Source organism: Macaca nemestrina, chromosome 10 (genome assembly GCF_043159975.1).
Source record: "Macaca nemestrina isolate mMacNem1 chromosome 10, mMacNem.hap1, whole genome shotgun sequence".
In the NCBI taxonomy this organism is placed as follows: Eukaryota; Metazoa; Chordata; class Mammalia; order Primates; family Cercopithecidae; genus Macaca; species Macaca nemestrina.
The window spans coordinates 14317205-14334130 of record NC_092134.1 but is presented as its reverse complement, the minus strand read 5'-3'; the positions used below and the strand labels follow the sequence as shown (position 1 = coordinate 14334130).

The window sequence follows — 16926 nt, the reverse complement described above, 5'->3', positions numbered from 1 at the left end:
CTCTGCCCAAATGCCAGGCCCTAAAAGACAGAGTGATTTGGGATTCTCATCTCGTCTCCATTTGTCTGCTAGAGTCTGGGCAGACACCAGAACACAGTCATCTAATTAGAAGTCTCGTCTCCTCTGGGGCTTGGGGCTACTGGTGCATGGCTCCCACATTTCCCAGGCAGGGATGGGATGCCTCATCAGCTAGACTAGCAGTGGAGGCTTCCCCACAAATGTCTAGGAGGCAAGAGGGTTTCCCAAACTCTGGATTAGGAAGTCAGGAGCCTGGGCAGTGCAGACCCAGAACCGGGGTTTACATGGATGTGGCTGCTGAGAAGGACATCACCCTGTTACTCTGAGCCTCACTGTCTTTATCTGTACAGTGGAATGATCATTGTACCTACCTCCCAGGCTTGTTGGGCTTATGTATATAAAGTCATGACCTCAGGATCCCGTGACCTCTACCCTATTCCTTTAATGTCCCCTTTGCTTTTTCTTCTCCCTTTCTAAATTCTTTATTGATAGGTGGGAGAGGAAGAATATAGCAGTGATTGAGAACATGCACATTGGAGTGAACTGTTTAACTATATATTCTGTCCCTAACTTTTTCAGCTATGATATCTTGAGCACGTCACTTCACCTTATTGAAACCCAGTTTCCTCATCTATAAATTGGAGATGATCATCCTGGACCCTCCTCGTATGATTGTTGTGATTGTAAAGTGGGGCACATAGTAAGTGCTCAATAAGTATCCTCTGTCACTCTCACGAAGCAAGTATGGGGATGCACTCTTACTTCTCACTTACTGTGTGGATGATGGAGCAATGCTGTCTTCCAGGAATTTCATCACCTATGTGCTTTGACAACCTCAGGACTCAGCTCGTGGGGGGCCCTCCTCTGCAAGGCTTTTCCTGGGAGTTGTCATCCTCCTAACCTGCATTCAGCTTTCCTTTCAGCCCCCTGAGCTTCCTCCATCATAGGGCTTTGCATATGGCATTCTTTAAGTCTGTCTCCTCTGCTGGACTTGGATTTCTTTGGGACAGGGCTCATGCATTAATACCTGTGTTTTTGGTACTTTGGGCAGCGCCTCGCATCTATTTGGAACTTTGTTGAAAGAATGAAGACACTAAGAGCTTAAAGCCGTGTTTCTCAAAGCAATTGGACCATGTAAAATACATTTTACTTGGCAAAACTGGTGATGCATGTGTGCACACACACACACGGTGGGAGATAAATGCTTATATTTGTTTGATATTTGTTTCACATTTCATTATACCCAATGTCCTCTGATAATTTCTCCCTTCTCCCCTCCCCTCCTCTTCTCATCTATTTCATTTTTAAATGTCTGGGATCTACTAAATTCATTTCAGAACTAACTGTTCTGAGTTAAGAAGCAGTATCTTGTAATGCTAAGAGCATGAACCATTGGAAAAAGATAGATCAGGGTTCAGATTCCAAAACCACAGCTTACCAATTATGTAACCTAAGAACATCACTTTAACTCCACAAAACTCAATTTCTTTATCTATGAAATGGAGCTAATAATTGTACCTGTTTTGCAGGTTTCTTGTGAGATGTTAATGAGATAATAGGAATAAAGCAGTAAGCATAGAGAGCTTGGTTTGTAGTGAATCCTTAACAAATGGTTGTCGTTATCAGAATCATTCATTGTTATGCTTGAAAGATTCACCCATGTTGTTGCATATAGTTCTAGTCTATTCATGTTTATTGCTGTGTAAGTCATTGTATGAATATACACAATGCATTTATCTATTCTGTTGATAGGCAGTGTCATAATTTCTTTACATGTTGTGGTACTGTGAAATATATATTTGGTCTTTGTTCTGGTTTCCCTTTCTTGGCATACCACTCCTAAAATCATTGCAATCTTCAAAGAGATGAGTGCCTTTTGGTATGCTAATAGATTGACTGGTGGGGGTGGGAGGTGCTCGCAGAGAAGACCAAGGCAGGATTAGAGGGTTAGGACTTTTCAGCCCCACTCCACAACCTCTGGAGAGGGGAGAGGGGCTGATCGCCAATGGGCAGGGATTTAATCAATCATGTGTATGTGAAGAAGTTTCCATAAAAACCCAAAAGGAGAGGACTCAGAGAGCTTCCAGAGAGATTAACAAGGGTTTCCAGAGGCTAGAGTGCCTGGAGAGGGCGTGGGAGTTCCATGCCCCTTCCTACACACCTTGCTCCTATGCGTCTCTTCTATCTGGCTGTTCATCTGTATCCTTTGTAATATCCTTTATCATAAACCAGTAAACATAAGTAAATGTTTCCCTGAGTTCTGTAAGCCGTCTTAGCAAATTAATTGAACCCAAGGGAGAGAATCATGGAAACTCTGATTTAAAGCTGTTTGGTCAGAAGCATAGGTGGCAACCTAGTACTCGAAATTGGCATCTGAAGTTACGGGCAGTCTTGTGCAACTGAGCCCTCAGCCTATGGGATCAGATGCTATCTCCAGGTAGATAGCATCAGAAATGAATTAGAAGACACCCAGCTGGTGTGCCTTGCAGAACTGATTGCTTACTTTATGTGTAGGGATAAAAACACACATATCTGATACCGTAAGTATTATGTTGATTATGTGGTGAGAGTATAGTAAGAGAAAACAGAGTCTGTGTTTTCGTACATTACAACACGTTAAGGTTGTTAGCGACATTTTCTATTATCGATAATGATGGCATGGATATCTTTACAGACATCCTTAACAATTCAAATAGGACAGACTTCTAGATGCAGAATTTTTAGATCAAAGACTATGGCTACTTTTTAAACTTCCTCCAGAATGGCTGTACCAATTTGCACTTCCACCGGCAAAGCACATTTCTCTCTGTGTCCTTACACTATTGCCAATGTCAGTTTATTTGCATTTGTTTTAATTATGCCAATTTGACAAGAAAAGGATGTTGTTTCAAGATTGTAGAAATTTTCATTTGGGTGCTAGTGAGGCTGGGCACCTCCCTTCCTTACATTTATTGGCCATTTGTATTTATTCATTTGTGTATTGATCCTTTTTACATCTTTTTGCTATTGAAATAATTGATGTATGTGCCTTTTAATAACAGTTCACCTTAGTGCCCGGCTATGGTGAAGCATCAGTTAGTGATGTTGGAGTGTTTGGGAAGTATAGGGTGGATGGAGAAGAAGGAGGGGGCTTCTCAGAGGCTCGTAGATCTCAAGTGGATCTGCCAGACGGAGAGTAATTTGGAAGCTTATTGTTCAGAAACCAAAGAGGAGAGTGGTGCATTCAGCCCCATGCTGGGGTGAAAACAATGCTTCCTGGACCGGAGGCCATTTGAGAACAAGGGATCCTGCTCTAACTGAATCTGCCTTCTACCTCTTTTGTGCCCAAGGAGTCTCTTTATGATGATGACTGCCTGGGTTTCAGGAGGGTGAGGGGGATGTGGATAAAGGGAGAGAATACATAAAGCTTGGCCTGAAGCTTATGATTTCAATTGCCAGCTTCCAAAACTGAATGTGTAGCTCTTTTTGTTCTCTCTGCCCTTATTCTTTCTTTGACAGATATCAATAGAATGCTCACCGTGTGCCAGGCAATGTGCTGGATGTTCGAGGTGTTTCATTCTAGCTGGCCATGTCCCCCACTTCAGTAATTGTCAACTCCACCTTCCCAGTTGTTAAACTAAGAAGTTCAGAGTTATCCATGACTCTGCTCTTTCTGCAATATGTTACAGCCTATGCACCAGCAAATTCTTTCAGCACTGCCTTCAAAATACATCAAGAATATGAAAAATAACCCAAATGTCCATCAACAGGTAAATGGATAAACAAATGTAGTACCTCCATACAATGGAATACTACTCGGAAATAAAAAGGAACAAATGATTGGTACATGACCAACGTGAGTGAATCTCAAAATAATTGTACTTAGGGAAAAAGCCGGACATGAAAGAGTATTGCATGATGCTATTTATAGAAAATTCTAGAACTTAATCTATAGTGACAGAAAGCACATCGTGGGTTGCCTGGGGATGGGCAGAGACAGGCAGGATTTCAAAGGGGCACAGGAGATGTTTGGGAGGTAGGTATGTTCATTACTTGGATTGTGGTAGTTTCTGAGGTATACACATCTATCAAAACTTGACAAGTTGTATTCTCAAGTATGTACAGTTTATGAATATGCCAATTCTACCAGGCAAAGCCATTAAAAAACTTATCCAGAATCTGACCAGTTCTCACCATCCTTGCTGCTACTGCTTCATCCAAACTATCACCATCTCTCACCTGGTTAACCCATGCTCTTCTAGCACTCTCCCTTGCTTCCCCATGCTGCCTTCTCCTTCTCCTTCTCCTTCTCCTCCTTCTCCTTCTTCTTCTCCTCCTTCTCCTTCTTTTAGAGAGTCTCATTCTGTTGCCCAGGCTGGAGTGCAGTGGTGCAATCTTGGCTCGCTGCAACCTCTGCCTTCTGGTTTCAAGCAATTCTCATGCCTCAGCCTCCCAAGTAGCTGAGACTACAAGCACGCACCACCACGCCTGCTAATTTTTGTATTTTTAGTAGAGACGGAGTTTCACCATGTTGCTCAAGCTGATCTTGAGCTCCTGACCTCAAGTGATTTTCTTGCCTCCACCTCCCAAAGTGCTGGGGTTGCAGGTGTGAGCCACCACACCAGGTCCCCCACACTCTCTGCTTAACAGAGTCCACAACAATGCTTTCAAAAGCAAGGTGATGTCACACCATGCCTCTGTTCAGAACCATCCAATGGCCTCCATGTCTTCCCATCACACCAAGGGCACTGACCTGACACACTGTGGGCATATTGCCTGTCCTCCCATCATGGTGACATAGCTCTATGAGAGCAGGTCCATTTTTCTTTTCTTTTCTTTTCTTTTTTTCCTTCCTTCCTTCCTTCCTTCCTTCCTTCCTTCCTTCCTTCCTTCCTTCCTTCCTTCCTTTCTTTCTTTCTTTCTTTCTATCTTTCTATCTTTCTATCTTTCTTTCTTTTTTACAGTCTCACTCTGTTGCCAGGCGGGAGTGCAGTGGCACGATCTTGGCTCACTGCAACCTCCACCTCCTGGGTTCAAGCGATTCTCCTGCCTCAGCCTCCCGAGTAGCTGGGACTACGGGTGCGCACCAATACGCCCAGCTAAGTTTTTTTGTATTTTTAGTAGAAATGGGGTTTCACCATGTAGGCCAGGATGGTCTCGATCTCTTGACCTCATGATCTGCCTGCCTCAGCCTCCCAAAGTACTCTGGGATTACAGGTGTGAGCCACCGTGCCCGGCCAGATCCATTTTTCTTCAGTGAAATAGATAATGAGTACAATAGCAAACTTGAAGAGTTCCCAGACGACTGGCGGAGACATATGTAAATACAGTTTAAAAATAGGGCAATAATTTCTATAAGGAACTCCTAATGGAGGCACCTAAACCATCTTAGGGTGAAGTCAAGCATGGCTTCCTGGAGGAAGCAGCATCTAAGTGGAGGCCTGAGAGATACATAGGATGCCACAAGGAAGAAGACAGTTTTTGCCTTCATGGAATGGCATATATCACACCATGTGATAAATGCTTTAGTGGGGTAGGCAAGGAGGCTGAAGAGCAGAGAAGTAGGGGCCTGACCCAGCCTGGGGAGGGTCTGGTAACACTGACAAACTTTCTTATAATGGAGCACTTCCTTGTTGGGATGCGTCCACATCCTTTCACTCAGTCTCCACAATTCTACATTTGGGAGACTGTTGCCTGGATACAGACTATGGCCTCAGGAACCAAGGAATTGAACCCAGATTTGGGAGATGCCCAGCCGTCACATTTCCCTGTTGCTTGTTTCCTTTTTATTTAAATTCTACTGTACTAATTTCCATCAAGTATAGTTGTTCTCCACCCTCTCTTTGTATCAGAATTGCTGGGAACTCAAAAAAAAAAAAAAAAAAAAAAAAAAAGAAAGATAATTGTGTTCCACCTAAACCGATAGGATCTAAATCTCTAGAGGAATAGCTTAAACATGGGTATTTTTTAAAACTCACTGTTTTTAAAAAAAAACCCATGTTTTTAAACTGTTAAAAATAGCTTTTTAAACTGTTTTTAAAACATACCCATTTTTAGGCTACTCCTCTAGCCTGGCTACTTTAAAGCAGCTAGCTACTAGCTAGCACTAGTAGCCTAAATGTAGGTTTAGGGTTGGGTAGTTTTCATGTTTTGTTTTGTTTTGTTTTGTTTGTTTGTTTTAACTCACTGTGCAGTGAGTTTAAAAAATTCGTTGTGGGCCAGGGTTTACAACTAATCTCAGCACTCTGGGAGGCTGAAACAGGAAGATTGCTTGAGTTCAAGACCATCCTGGACAACATAGTGAGACCCCATATCTGCAAAAAATAAGAAAAAAATTAACCAGGACTGGTGATGCATATCTGTAGTCCCAGATACTTGAGAGACCAAGGTGAGAGGGTTGCTTGAGCCCAGGAAATTGAGGCTGCAGTGAACTAATTGTGCTACTGCAGTTTGACCTGGGTGACAGTGCAAGATCTGTCTCAAGAAAAAAGAAAAATTCATTGTGCACCTGAGAACCACAGATATGATTCAAGGGTCAGGGGCCATTGTCTTACTTGGAGTCCAGTCATTCACTTATTCCTTCATTTCATTCCTGCCTTCGGGCCTTTGCACTTACCTTTCCCTAGGCCTGGAATGTTCTTCCTTTGGTTTTCTGCACATCTCTGTGCTTCTCATTCTTTGAGTCTCAGTTCAAATGCAGAGGCCCTCACTGACTATCTTCCTTCTCCATCTAAAACACTTTCTCTCTACTCTCTCCACCCTGGTGACTTTCTCCCTATCACATCCCTTGATTTATTTCCTTCACAGCACTTATCATAACTTGAAATGATCTTATTTACTGCTCTATCCCTAACACTAAAGAAATGAACCATTTCAGTAAAAAGCGAAGCAATCTGATACACATAAAGCACTTAGTGCAGTCCCCTATACAGGATAAGGATTAGAAAATGGTTGCAATGTTTATGAATGAATTAATAAATGATTATTATGAATGGAGGAATATACAGACCTTTGATGAAAAAGATTAGCTCTCTGACACATAGAAAATGCTGTGAGACACTGAAACACTATCTCATTTTTTATTAATCAGTTAGATGCTAAACTCTCTGAAGGCAGGGACTGTGTCTTGTTCATTATTATACAACCAGAACTTAACAGAGTGCCCGGCATAATAAGATGTTCTGATTTAGAAACTATTGGGTCACAAATAGCAGAATCTCACTCAAGCTAGTATAAGCAGGAAAAAAAATGTATTTATCAGAAGAATAAAAGAGTCTCAGAGAACCCAACAATAGGAGGGGGGAGTGTTCAATTATGGCACTTGAACCAGAAACCAAAAAGTGACCAGGAACCTAGCCGTTTTCTTGTGTCTCTCCAAAGTTGTGTGATCTTCGTTTCTTTTTCTTTGCAAACTGGTTTCTCCCCTCCATGGGTACACGGTTGTTCCCAGCTCAGGCTTTATAATCCCTTCTGCTTCAAATATCATCCCACAGAGATTGAATAGTTTGCATTCTGAAGTCTCAGGGAAGAAAAAATCTGATTGGCTTTAGCTCCTGCCAATCATTCACGCCTGGGCCAATCAACTAGAGCCAGGGGGTGGGGAGAATGGATGGGATCATGTGGCCTGGGGCTTAACTAGCAGAGACGAGAAATATCTCTTTGAAAAAATGGAGTCTTAGTTCAGATTTTCCCCAGAAGGGAGAGCTTGAGAAAAGAGCTTGTATGTAGGTATATTGGTTGTGAAGAGTTGCCAAGGAACAGGGAACGGTGGCTTGGAAAAGTGAAATACAGAAAGCCTGTCTAAAGGTGTGTTACTGAGCTAAGATGTGGGCAACTAGGGCTTATATTCAATAGAGTCCCTCTGAGAACTGTGTAAAATGCATATCAATGGCCTGCTGAGAATGGGTGAGGGGAAAATTTATCCACCAGCTCCTGTCCTCCTTTGGGCAAGGGTTGCCCTAAGGGGTGTTGACTCCATTACATTTCCAGTTTTGCATATACACCGGCAAGGCTCTTGGATCAAGCCCCAGAGCAGAAAGCAAGCAGTATGTGGCGCCACGGAAGCAAGATGTTATGAAAATACACCTGCAAACAGTGATGTAGCAATGGCTGCAGCGAGACAGGTGGGCCAAGAAGATATAAGGTAGAGCATATGAATTGTCTAGCACGGGAGGAATGAGCAGGTTGTCTATGAGAGCATAAGGGTGAGTGAAAATAATTCATATCTCCAGTGTCTGCTCAATGAATGTTTTCTGAATAAATGAATGAAAAAGACAGAAGGGTTCTTGGAGGAAGCAAGATTTTAAGACTCCCTTCAGTGTATGAAGACTGAGTCTGGAGGGCATGTAAATAATAATGATTTATTCTCAAGTATTTTTCTACCGAGGACTGTTAATTTTATTGATAAGTCTGTAATGTAGTTTGGAAGGTAGATGATATTACCCCCATTTGGGGATGAAGAACAGACCTAGCGAGACTGAGCATTTATTCTAGATGCCTGGTGTCTGCATCAAAGCAAAGTTCAAGTTTTCGTCTGCTTTGCCCTCCTGTAAATTATGTGACTGCAGCAAGACTACAAGCTTATCCGAAGTACCAACTTCACCTCCGTTTTCATCCCTCCTCTGTGTGTAATTCAGCACAGCGAATACAGAGGATGTTAAGATCTAAAGTAGTTTCTAATTTTGTTTCATTATGACTATGAATGCAACCCTCAGGACCCATCCCTATGGTCTTAACTAAACTTAGTCTTTCAAGCTATGAAAAGGTGAGATAAGGATCTGAATGGAGACTCCAGTGGAGGTGGAGGGCTGGGCTGACTCAGCCCCAATAAACCTGCAGTCGAGAAATCAATAGAGCCTTTTCGATGTTGCCATTATCCAACAAGGAAAAAAAGTTCAAAAATAAATTGTGGCACGGAGTAAGATCAGATGAAGCAGATAGCAGGTTTTGCTAACTGTGGGGGCTGTGTTCGGGATGGCACAGGAAGGAGAGAATTAGCGATTTAATGAACTCAGTTCTCTCCCTGCTTGTGCTATGCAAGTGTTTTCTCACTGACTGAAGAAAAGACTGAGGCCAAAGGTGAGCCAAAAAATCCCAGTTTCTGCTTGAACTTCACCCCAAAGCTGACCCTTCTCTGAAATCTAGGATCAGCTTAGACTTGCAGCTTAGACTAGGAGGACTTGCAGAGTGGTTACCCCTGTAGCCTTGAAGTCATGGATTTGAGTCAGGCTTTACCACACTGTGCGACATTAAGCAAGTTATTTCACTTGTGTATGAGCCTCAGTTTCCTGATCTTGATCGGGCTGCACACTGACTGGGGCTGGAGGAGAGCCATTTCACAAGTGAAATGTTATGATGTTACGAGAAGAGGAGGAGGTGAAGGCTGAGCAAGAACAAACAGCAAGGGTATGCCAGGCACAGATTTGACTCTTTCTTCCTGTCTTGACTTCAGCATTTTGGGAACCCTCAAAAATGGCCTCACTGAGGTGGTCTGTAGTTAAAGTTCATATATTGATTGGTGCAGTTTTTCAATGGTAATAACTGCAATTACTTCTGCACCAACGTAATGAGTTTATGTAAAACCTTCTTGAAGGGTGCTGATTGCAGAGTGTTGCTGACTAGCAGGAGGCTGATTGGGTGCAGAGAACAACTGCAGGACAAGACGGGGATTTCCCTCAGGAGGACTCATCTGCCCCTCCACTCCCCTGGGCTCTGCTCCCTACCTAGTCTCAGGGCCAAGTGTTTCTTCTACGTGCCACGGGTGACCTCTCTGGACTTTACATCTTGCCTACCTACACTATTGTTACCTGTGAGACCTACCTGTCTTCTTCTTCTTCTCTTCTTTTTTTTTTTTTTTTTTTTGAGACAGAAATCTCCCTCTGTCACCCAGGCTGGAGTGTGATGGTGCAATCTTGGCTCACTGCAACCTCCACCTCCCGGGTTCAAGCAGTTCTTCTGCTTCAGCCTCCTGAGTAGCTGGGACTACAGGCACGCACCCCAATGCCAGGTTAATTTTTTTTTGTATTTTTAGTAGAGACGGGGTTTCACCGTATTGGCCAGGCTGGTCTCAAACTCCTGACCTCACGATCCGCCTGCTTCAGCCTCCCAAAGTGCTGGGATTACAGGTGTGAGCCACTGCGCCTAGCCTGCCTGTCTTCTCTTAATCCTGGCCCCTCCCTTCTGGTTAGCTCAGTATTGCTAACAATGATACTTTAAGTGTTAATTAGGATATGACTACCCTCAAAGCAACACCAAATGCCTCATACAAGCTGAGGATCCGGTCTAAGACGTGCTCCCTCTGATCTCCCCACAAAGCTCTTGTGGGTGGATGTGGCTGGTTTTCAGTCACTGTGTCCTGAACGGGATCAGCCTGCTAATACAGCTTCTTCCTCTCCCTGTCCCATGACTTCACCCAGCATTCTTCTGCCAATCAATGGCCTCCACACTTCAGTCCACTCCAGAACCCTTAAAAAAAACTTTAACCTCAAATTCCTCGAGGAGACGGATTTGAGATTTCGGTGACCCTTTAATTAAACCTCTTTCTCTTCTGCAAGCTGGTATCTTGTCTTGACTTGCTGGGCACGTCAGGCAATGAACCTATTACAGTTAGAGGGGTGTTAACTCCCTGCACTTCTGGGGTTTCCCCTGCCTGAGGCTGAACAGGTTCTTGCAGCTTTGGAGAAAGCATTGAGGCAGAGAAGCAGAGAGGTTCTGGGTTCTGGAAAGATGCTTCAGGTGGGATGGTGTCAGTGTGCCACAGTCAGGGGAGAGCAGAGGGGATGTGACTTGAGCACCAGAAGCATCCGTTACCTCAGCAAAACTGCTGTGTGCAAGATCGAGACTTACAGATGTTACTGGGTCAGGAGGAAACAAACAACATGGCATTACCTACCGGGATGTAAAAGTCAAAATAGGCCAGGTGTGGTGGCTCACACCTGTAATCCCAGCACTTTGGGAGGCAGAGGTGGGTGGATCACTTGAGGTCAGGAGTTCAGGACCAGCCTGGCCAACATGGAGAAATCCCATATCTACTAAAAATACAAAAATTAGCCAAGCGTGATGGCACACGCCTGTAGTCCCACCTACTCGGGAGGCTGAGGCAGGAGAATAGCTTCAACCTAGGAGGCAGAGGTTGCAGTAAGCTGAGATTTTGTCACTGCACTCCAGCCTGGGCACAGAGCGAGACTCCTGTCTCAATAAATAAATAAATATCAAAATGAATACAAGTTCTAGAACTTTCTAATCTTAAAAACCTATTATGGTAACACACACGCATGCTCACACACAAAAGATTTCCCAATTCTCTCTACTGCCTCTTCACCTCCCGAGTTGCTTTCTTCCACTGTTCGAAAAAGAAAACATTTCTGCAGCCTGTGTTCTGAGAAGGTAGGTGCTTCTCAGGATTTCCAAGCAGCCCTTACTGGCAACCCAAGTGAATTAGGCAATTCTTGCATTGCTATAAAGCACTACCTGAGACTGGGTAATTTATAAAGAGGAGAGGTTTAGGCCAGGCATGGTGACTCATGCCTGTAATCCCAGCACTTTGGGAGGTCGAGATGGCTAGATCACCTGAGGTCAGGAGTTCGAGACCAGCATGGCCAACATGGTGAAACCCCATCCCTACCAAAATTCAAAAATTAGCCAGATGTGGTGGCAGGAGCCTATAATCCCAGCTACTTAGGAGGCTGTGGCAGGAGACTAGCTTGAACCCGGGAGGCAGAGGTTGCATTGAGCGAAGATTGCACCACTCCATTCCAACCTGGGTGACAGGGCAAGACTCTGTCTCAAAAAAAAAGAAAAAAGAAAAGAAAAGAGGTTTAATTGGCTATGGTTCTGTAGGCTTTACAAAGAGCATCATACTAGCATCTCCTGGCTTCCAGTGAAGCCTCAGGGAGCTTTCAACCATGGCAGAAGGTGAAGGGAGAACAGGCACGTCACATGGCAAAAGCAAGAGCAAGAGACAGAGTGTCAGGGGGAGAGGTGCCACACACTTTAAAATCACCAGATCTCATAACTCACGACTGCGAAGACAGCACCAAGCCATGAAGAATTCACCTCCATGATGCAGACACCTCCCACCAGGCCCCACCTACAGCCCTGGAGATGACAATTCAACATGAGGTTTGGGCAGGGACAAATATCCAAACCATATCACCAAGTGTTTAAAAAAAAAAAACTTAAAAACTGGTGTGCACATGTTAAAAATACAGAACCCGAGCGTCTCAGAGGCAAGACCAATTAGCAAGGGGTTGTTGTATGTCCCTTCAAAGGGAAGTGTCAGAAGCCTGACAGTTTGGGCCCCGCCCATCTAAGGCCTGCATTGCGTTGTCATCCACTCAGCCACATTTTCTCACCCCCATTTCCTCATCTTGTGGCCTTCACGCTTTGTTTCCCACACCAGGTTCTGTTCTGGTCTTGGCTGGGATCCCTGTCTGTTCCGGCATTGTCCTGCATACTAGGCATGTCAGAGAGAGGAAAAACAGTGAGAGGGACAGCCTCTTAGGTGCACAGAGGTCCCATTTTCTAAATGCATATTCATTTGGATAACCAAATGAAGCTCTGAGTATGACTTGATTCTCTGAGCTTCCCTCCTAGACAGGAGCATCAGGGATAACTCCCCATGGGATCAATTAGAACTCTGAGGCTCTGAGGGGGAAAAAAAAGACTCAGCCCAAATCCCAGCAGTGCATTCGTGGCCGGGCACATAGTAGGCATTCAGTAGTCACTTGATTATTGTGAGAGGCCGTTCATTATTATAGTTAGAGCTCAGGGTTTGGGGTTGGATAGATTGGTGTCATGCCCTAACTCTGCCTTTTCAGTAGCTAAGTGCTATTGAGCAGATGACTTAGCTCTCTAAGCCTTAGTATTCCTGACTATAAAATGAGAATAATAACAGCACTTGTGGGTTGTTGAGAAAATTCAGTAAGATTGTGAGCTCTGCAGAATGTTTGACAGGTAGTAGAAGTTACATGATGTTGATGATGATGATGATGATGATGATGATGATGATGATGGTGGTGAATTAACCAGTCCTGGGCACCTGGGTGGTTAGGTCATTCCTCAGCTATCTGACCTCTGAGAGTTTAGCCACCTCCCCATCCACCTTGTAGGTGAGCAGAGGCAGAGGGCTCCCAATGCTGTTTTTCTGGCTTGCTGATAATTGTTTCTTATACAAGCCAGTGTTTCATTGATTCATTATTGATTTTTGCATGGGGCCAGGGAAATTCTTGGTTCATAAAGACAAAGGCAGCATTTTCCAGCCCAGGGGTCCCTGGTGGGTGTCAGGGGCATCACCTCCTGACTTGAATGGCTGACCTCTGCCTTGCTTGGGACAAATTCTTAATCAGAATCAGCCCTTCCCAATGGCCCCCTGTCTCTCTCGTGTCCCTTTATTGCTTCCATCAACCCTCCCCCGACTATCCCCCTGCTGGCTCCATTTGACCTTTAATAAGCACTGCTTTTGTGCAGAGCTGCTGGTGAGTTATTGCCGTGTGAGCAGCTCCCCAGGGCAGGCCACCCCCTAGCCCCTGGCCTCACTGCAGCTTGTAAGGGAAAATTACATTTTGATCTACATTCCCCATTTCCATTCTCTGTCACCTGGCTTTGGAGACAAAAGGAAGAAAATAATGTTTTCTTGTCTCTCTGTCTTCCTCCTAAGTGATGCCTGTACACAATTTCCTCTCCTCCCCCAGCTCTTTCTTCCTTCTGTTCAGTTGGGGAGAGAAAATGACCTTGTCGGGGATCTTCACCTACATCATCCACCCCTGGAACCTGGGTTATCAAAGCCCCAGCAGTCGGGGCAAGATAACCCCTGAAAGTTGGAGATGGGCCTTGAGAATAATTTTTTAAAAGCCATTTATCTTTAAGTCTTCCATGACTGTTCCAGATCAGGCAGGGCTCTCCTATTAGATTGTTCTCACCACACCCTGCACCTCTTCTTTCTCCTTCACTTTTTTCTACATAACACAAAATTTGCTTTTTAAACCATTTTAAAGTATATCATTCAGTGGTTTATTGTATATTCACAATGCTCTGCAACCATCACCACTATCCAGTTCCAGAACATTTTCATCACCCCAAAAAGATATCCTGTACTCATTAAACAGTCACTCCTCATTCCCTCTCCCCAGCCTCTGGCAAGCACTAATCTACTTTCTATCTCTATGGATTTGCTTATTCTGGACATTTCATATAAATAGAATTATATAATATGTGGCCTTTTGTGACTGGGTTTTTTTACTTAGCAAAATATTTTCACAGTTAATCCATGTTGTGGGATGTGTTAGCACTTCATTCTTTTTTATGGCTAAATAATACTCCATTGTATGGAAATACCACATTTTGTTTATCCGTTCATCCACTGATGAACATTTGGAGCATTTCTAGTTTTTACCTATCAGAAATAATACTGCTATGAACATTTGTGCACAAACTTCTGTTTGAACATGTTTCTAATTCTCTTAGGTGTATAGCTAGGAATAGAATTTCTGTGTCATATGGTAGTTCTTTGACTTCTTGAGTACAAGGGTTCTAATTTTTCCACATCTTCACCAACAGTTAATAATTTCCTCTTTTTTTTTTTTGTAGCCATCCTAGTGGGTGGGAAGTGATATCTCTGGTTTTCATTTGCATTTGCCTAGTAACTAATGACGTTAAGCATCTTTCCATGTGCTTAGTGCCATTTATATATCTTCTTTGGAGAAATGTCTATTCAATTCTTTCTCCCACTTTAAAATTGGGTTGTTTGGTTTTCTGTTTTTTGTTTTTGTTTTTGTTTTTTTGAGTTACAAGACTTGTATCATCTAGATACCGTACTCTTATCAGTTATGTGATTTGCAAATATTTTATGCAGTTCTATGGGTTGCCTTTTCATTTATTATTATTATTATTATTTTTTTTTTTTTTTTTGATACAGGATCTCACTCTGTCGCTCAGGCTGGAGGGCAGTGGCATAAACCTGGCTCACTGAAGCCTCTGCCTCCTGGGTTCAAGCAATTATCCTGTCTCAGCCTCCCAAAGTGCTGGGACTACAGGTGTGAACTACTGTGCCCAGCCACCCATTTTCACTTTTTTGATAGTATCCTTTGATGCATGAAAGGTTTTAATTTTGATGAAGTTCAATTTACTTAATTTTTTCTTTTGTTGCTTGTGTTATTGTTTCCATATTTACGAAAGTGTTGCCTAAACCGGTCATGAAGATTTACATGTATGGTTCCTTCTAAGAGTTTTATGAGTTAACTTTTACATTTAGGTCACTGATCATTTATATGTGTGTGTATATATATATATACACACACACACACACTTACTTTAAGATCTAGGGTACATGTGCACAATGTGCAGGTTTGATACATAGGTATACATGTGCCCTGTTGGTTTGCAGCACCCATCAACTCGTCATGTACGTTAGGTATTTCTCCTAATGCTATCCCTCCTCCAGCCCCTAACCTCCCGACCGGCCCTGGTATGTGATGTTCCCTGCCCTGTGTCCAAGTGATCTCATTGTTCAATTCCCACCTATGAGTGAGAACATGCAGTGTTTGGTTTTCTGTCCTTGCAATAGTTTGCTGAGAATGATGGTTTCCAGCTTCATCCATGTCCCTGCAAAGGACATGAACTCATCCTTTTTATGGCTGCATAGTATTCCATGGTGTAAATGTGCCACATTTTCTTAATCCAGTCTATCATTGATGGACATTTGGGTTGGTTCCAAGTCTTTGCTATTGTGAATAGTGCTGCAATAAGCATACGTGTGCATGTGTCTTTATAGCAGCATGATTTATAATCCTTTAGGTATATACCCAGTAATGGGATGGCTGAGTCAAATGGTATTTCTAGTTCTAGATCCTTGAAGAATCGCCACACTGTTTTCCACAATGGTTGAACTAGTTTACAGTCCCACCAACAGTGTAAAAGTGTTCCTATTTCTCCACATCCTCTCCAGCACCTGTGGTTTCCTGACTTTTTAATGATTTTCATTATAACTGGTGTGAGATGGTATCTCATTGTGGTTTTGATTTGCATTTCTCTGATGACCAGTGATGGTGACCATTTTTTCATTTATCTGTTGGCTGCCTAGATGTCTTCTTTTGAGAAGTGTCTGTTCATATCCTTTGCCCACTTTTTGATGGGGTTATTTGTTTTTTTCTTGTAATTGTGTTTGAGTTCTTTGTAGATTCTGGATATTAGCCCTTTGTCAGATGGGTAGATTGCAAAAATTTTCTCCCATTCTGTAGGTTGCTTGTTCACTCTGATGGTAGTTTCTTTTGCTGTGCAGAAGCTCTTTAGTTTAATTAGATCCCATTTGTCTATTTTGGCTTTTGTTGCCATTGCTTTTGGTGTTTTAGTCATGTCTAACATTTAAGCCTTTAATCCGTCTTGAATTAATTTTTGTATAAAGTGTAAGGAAGGGATCCAGTTTCAGCTTTCTACATATGGATAGCCAGTTTTCCCAGCACCATTTATTAAATAGGGAATCCTTTCCCTATTTCTTGTTTTTGTCAGGTTTGTCAAAGATCAGATGGTTGTAGATGTGTGGTGTTATTTCTGAAGCCTCTGTTCTGTTCCATTGGTCTATATACCTGTTTTGGTACCAGTACCATGCTGTTTTTGTTACTGTAGCCTTGTAGTATAGTTTGAAGTCAGGTAGCATGATGCCTCCAGCTTTGTTCTTTTTGCTTAGGATTGTCTTGGCAATGCGGGCGCTTTTTTGGTTCCATGTGAACTTTAAAGTAGTTTTTTCCAATTCTGTGAAGAAAGTCATTGGTAGCTTGATGGGGATGGCATTGAATCTATAAATCACCTTGGGCAGTATGGTCATTTTCACGATATTGATTCTTCCTATCCATGAGCATGGAATGTTCTTCCATTGCTTGTGTCCTCTTTTATTTCGTTGAGCAGTGGTTTGTAGTTCTCCTTGAAGAGGTCCTT

General features: G+C 43.0%; 1 long non-coding RNA gene across 2 annotated transcripts in view; it reads left to right on the top strand.

The window, feature by feature from the left end:
* Positions 1-3987: 3987 nt before the first annotated feature.
* The window catches only part of LOC139356516 (uncharacterized), a 58928-nt gene continuing 45989 nt past the window's right edge, over positions 3988-16926 (top strand). For both annotated transcript variants that reach the window (XR_011608482.1, XR_011608484.1), the window contains exon 1: positions 3988-4033. This is a non-coding gene — a long non-coding RNA (uncharacterized lncRNA). The remainder of the gene's footprint in view (positions 4034-16926) is intronic.